The 4,902-nt window shown below is 36.4% G+C and overlaps 1 pseudogene; it reads right to left on the bottom strand.

Annotated features, from left to right (window-relative positions):
* Positions 1-2,077: 2,077 nt before the first annotated feature.
* Positions 2,078-4,699, bottom strand: LOC117613703 (annotated as a pseudogene).
* Positions 4,700-4,902: the final 203 nt, after the last annotated feature.

The following is a 4,902-nucleotide window of genomic DNA, read 5'->3' as shown; positions in this document are numbered from 1 at the left end:
GAAGGCGAACGAGAACACGAAGACAAACACAAACAAGAACTTGATGACGAACATGAACATGAACATGAACGCAAAAAGAAACGTTGATGAAGGTGATTCGCATCCATGTTTTGGGACCCCAATGCCATTGATGAGTCTTCTAGCGACGAAGAAAACAACCTATAAGAGGAGTTGATAATAGTCTCAATGTTTTTTTTAAAAATTATTTTATGAATTTTTTTAGTAGAATGGTTTTATTTACATATTAGCCTCTCGACTTGCGGTCACGCTTGTATCGATTGTTTTTTTGTTTTTTTTTTTTTATAGTTTGATTTTATCATTATTTATAGAGAATTTTGCTGGGACATTGGTTCATATTTCATATTTTATTTTCTAATTATTTGAATTTGAATTGAGCTATTGTTTTACGCATTTGTCATTTTGAAGCAATTATTTGAAATTTTAATTATAATAAATCTTAGATGATAAGAATCATTGGAAAAAAAAAAGAGAGAGAGAGAGAGAGAGAGAGAGAGAGAGAGAGAGAAAGGATACAATTTCTGCTAAAAAACAAATTGAAAACAAAAAGTAAGGCCCCGTCCTACTCAAAAAATTAAATTCAAAAACTATGATATTTTTTTGTTAAACATGAGTTTTCAAATAGTGATTTTAAGATCTAAAAATAAAAAAATAAAAAACCCTAGATTCCTAAATTGAAATTAACAAAAGAAAAGAAGAGAGGGAGGAGAGAGAGATGGGAGAGGGAAGAGTGATAGAGAAGAGACAGGAAGGAGGAAGAGACGGAGACGAAAGAGGGTAGAGAGAGAGGGAGAGACGAGAGACAAGAGAGGAATGAGAGAGAGAGAGACGGGAGAGGGAGGAGAGAGAGAAAGAGACGGGAGAGGGAGGAGAGAGAGAGAGACGAGAGAGAGCGTGGAGAGAGGGAGGAGAGAGAGAGAAATATATATATATATATATATATATAACATCACTTTTTTTGTTTTAATAAAGGGCTGTTTCTGAGTTTTTCTTGGGTTTGAGTTTTTAAAAATGGGCATACCAAACGAGTTTTTATTACTTAAAATTGGATCCAAATAGGATACCAAAAAGGTCCTAAAGTTCTCATTCTTGTGTATGGCTTTCTAATTTTATGTATGTATCTAGATTTTCTGTTGTAATTTGTTCTTTTGATAAACAAATTATCACATACGTTTAGTCTAGCCCCCAATGACTACAACCGTGAATATAGTGTCAATGAGTTTTTTTTTTTTCCTTCAAGAACAAGGAGGAAAACATAATCGAAGCAAATTCTCATCCAAGGAATAGCAACTACATCTGCAACAATCATGGCCTCACAAAACACATGCCCAATCTTAACCTCAACTAGTCCAACAAGGTGAAGATGTCCTGAGTGATTGGTGTCCTAACAGGCATCATGGGGTATCTTCGGCTCGAATTCCGAGTCTCTGCATTTAGATAGTGTGAATTTACCCGTATTTCATTACATTTAGACCATTACAATAATTTAACCACCTAAAACATGACACGTCAAACTCTGAATGTGTTTGAACGCAAGATTATTAGAATGTCTTTGAGTCCCAGGCCACTTTTTCTCTAACTAAAGCCAAGTTGCATACCAAGGGCCTCGGGAAGGAGAAGGAAGAGGCTGTAAAACAATCAGGTCCCTTAGGCCTCCATCCTGCCATTCCCCTCAAGAGGCTGTACACTCATCGCCACCATTTTCACTATCCAAGTCTTTTCAGCTATATAAGATTTGATATTAGAGTCATCTCGATCAAGTGGTTTACAATTCACCAAAAACAATTTTCTGCAAAAGCTGATTTCCAGTCTTTCGGAAGCTTTGTTTTTGAGCTTGTTGTGCCAGTCAATATTTTCAGATTTTGTGGTAGGCAAAAAATTTCTTTTCCACTTTTGTATTCAACAAGCACGATGATGCAAATGCAACCATGAACATTGAGGGGAGAGGGGGTCCTTTTTCACAGAAAATATAAGCACGGAAAGAGACAGTATGAACAGTATATCTGCCAGGATAACGGAATATAACACAGAGAGAGAGAGAGAGAGAGAGAGAGAGTACTGTTTTTCAACTCCTGTTTTCTTTTTCATTTCATAAAATTCATCATGTACTTTCATATGGAAAAGCCGCATAGGTTGCAGGTTGAAGCAGAACCACTGAAACAAGCACACCATAGGACTGATAGCATAATTAAATCAACCCTGGTATAGACTACACCAAAGAACTTAAAAGACAAAATAAATTGTGGAGAGCTTCACTAACAATATCCACTGAGGGGCATGATGAAGGTTGCATAACCTAGACCAAATGCTGATCCTGCATGAGTACAAAAACAGTGGTTTACTCTTCAAGACCCGGTTCCATTGTCTGGACTGGTGGGGCTGTAACTACGGCCAGACTCAGGTCAGGAAAGCCAGAATCAGCAGATTTTTCTCGGATCTCCCTGTACTCTTGACAAATGGCACACAAATGGCAGAAAAAATGAGTGACAAAGTCTCCACATGGTGCTTCCTACAAAATGAAATCACAAGAAATGATAAGCCCTAGTGAAGCCATAAAACTCAACTTAAGAAGTTGTCCCACAAAGTTTGTAATCCGTGACCTTGCCCCCCAAATTACTTTGAAGTTATACAATAAACTATTTTCCAATGAGCCCCATATAAATTCATATTCCCTAACACAAGCACGGTAATTATATCTTCCCTTGTTGAGAATAAATCCCACATTGGGAATTTGAAGCCTTGCATGACAATATAAAAATGAAGAGGCTTATGTATTGTCATGCAAGGCCACAAATTGCCAATTGCCAATTGGTTTAAGATGCCTTTGATTGCGACTCAGGCCCAACATGTCACCCAATAAATATCACATCTTCGGTAATCATTTTCTGTAACCTCTAATGAAACTGAAACAGAATTGGCCATCAAAGGCAACCGAAGCTAATTGAAATGGGATTATCTATTAAAGGAGAACTGCAAAAAATAAAAAAAATAAAAAAATAAAAAAGGAGAGTTCTTCTAATAAAGAAAAGAACAAGCATGTATAAAATATATTCACTTTTTTATATTTCTAAAGGGTCACTTATTATTTGGGATTTCTCAATTATACAAAATCAATTTTTTCACTATTAACAATCTATAGCCTGGAAAACTGATAAACAATGCTATACCTGAAGATTATACTTTGATCTTAGGGCCCTGCGGTAGCCACAAGCATAACATGCAACAAAGCATCCCGGTACTCCCAAAACAAGACCCTCAGTCAATAAGCAGCAGACGGTATTAACGAGTGCCCACAAAATAAAATGCATCATGCATGATCCTATGAATGTCCCAGAACCCAGAAATTCTGCATTCTTTCCAAATAAAAAGCAAGGGCAAAATAGACCCATACAACCTGTACAAAACAAAAATCAGCAATTAGATGATCATTGCTGGCTTGCGCTCACAGTGATGTTTGTGTAACTGACCAAAATTCAAATGTTGCTCCCGTGTATTATGCGTTATCATGATAAACGAAAAGAAACAAGTCATATTATACTCAGTCCACCTAATTCCCATTTTCTTCATTTGAACTTTTACCCATATAGATAAAACTTATTCTTCAACAAAGAAAAGCCTACTAACCATTTTAACCAGTCTGCAGATCATTAGTTTGTGTGTGGAGACATTATGTTCAAAGCTCAATGAATGACCTCCTCTAATTCAACCTCTACAAACCATTATTATCTCTATATTCACTACTAACAACACCAACTATTTACCAACAGCCAATGCTTTATCTCACATCAGACCGGATTTCATGTCTTCAAAATCAGATTTAAATTACTTAAGATGTGAAGCTTATAAATAATATTTATCCAAATTTATATCCAAAAATTCAAGGGGTTTGCTATTTTATAAATATATTAATAAATAAAAATTAGGAGACCAACTCTTTTGTCGTAAATTTATTGTCCCTGCAGTATTGGTGGGTGATGGTAATTATGCGCGCCATGGTTATCAAGGGCAAGACCGCAAGAGAAATTACTCATCGGATACAAGGAAATGGTTAGCCGAATCTTATAGGTTCTCAGAGCTAGTAACACTGGAATGTTAGAAATAAACCAGAAACATTTCTCTTATACATAAACTGCTAAACATGGGGACCAATAAAGAACTATATCATCCATGACGTTAACTAGCCAAAGCTTACTAGCTTCTGAGCTACTAAATCTTGATATAAAAGTCCATGCCTTCATTTGGAACTTCTATATTTTATGTAACTTGCACATCGATGATTGAACTTGTATGCTTTAACTTGAGTCAGTCGAATCCTATGGTTTCTTAAAGCTGCTTCCTTTCTTTGGAATGTCTTCTAAATAATACAAAATGAATACCAGCCACAAATTCAGACACAATAAACATCCACCACATAATGTAGAGTACTCAGAGAACGTTAAGCACATAGCAAGCTAAGAGCTGAGCAATATTATTGTATGGTTAGTTAAATAACTGAACTCATATCCTAGCCTTTCTAAGAAAGCCCTAAGAAAATGAAGTATGACAAGCACAAGCTAATTTTTTTTTCCCTACTCAAGAGGCACCTTCATTTTTTTTCCTTCTGATAAATCAAGGTCACAAGGCAGAAAGTAGCGTACAGCTCTGCATATCGTCACAGCATGCGCAGATTCCAGAAGACCATTGTACAGGCTCATCAACACTGTTTTGCTGCTTGGGAGGCTCTTCATTTCGCAAAACAATTGCCGATTCAGAATCCGACATTCCTAAAGGAATGTACTCCGGTGGGGCATAACTGCTTTGGCTCTTCATCTTTCTCCTGTGACCCAAATGATCTGTACCCAGTAACCCAAAGCACAAACAAGAGAGAAACTGAGTCAATAAATG

This window comes from Prunus dulcis, unplaced genomic scaffold (assembly GCF_902201215.1).
Source record: "Prunus dulcis unplaced genomic scaffold, ALMONDv2, whole genome shotgun sequence".
NCBI classification, from domain to species: Eukaryota; Viridiplantae; Streptophyta; class Magnoliopsida; order Rosales; family Rosaceae; genus Prunus; species Prunus dulcis.
The sequence above is the reverse complement of the archived record's forward strand: the minus strand, read 5'-3'. Positions and strand labels throughout refer to the sequence as shown.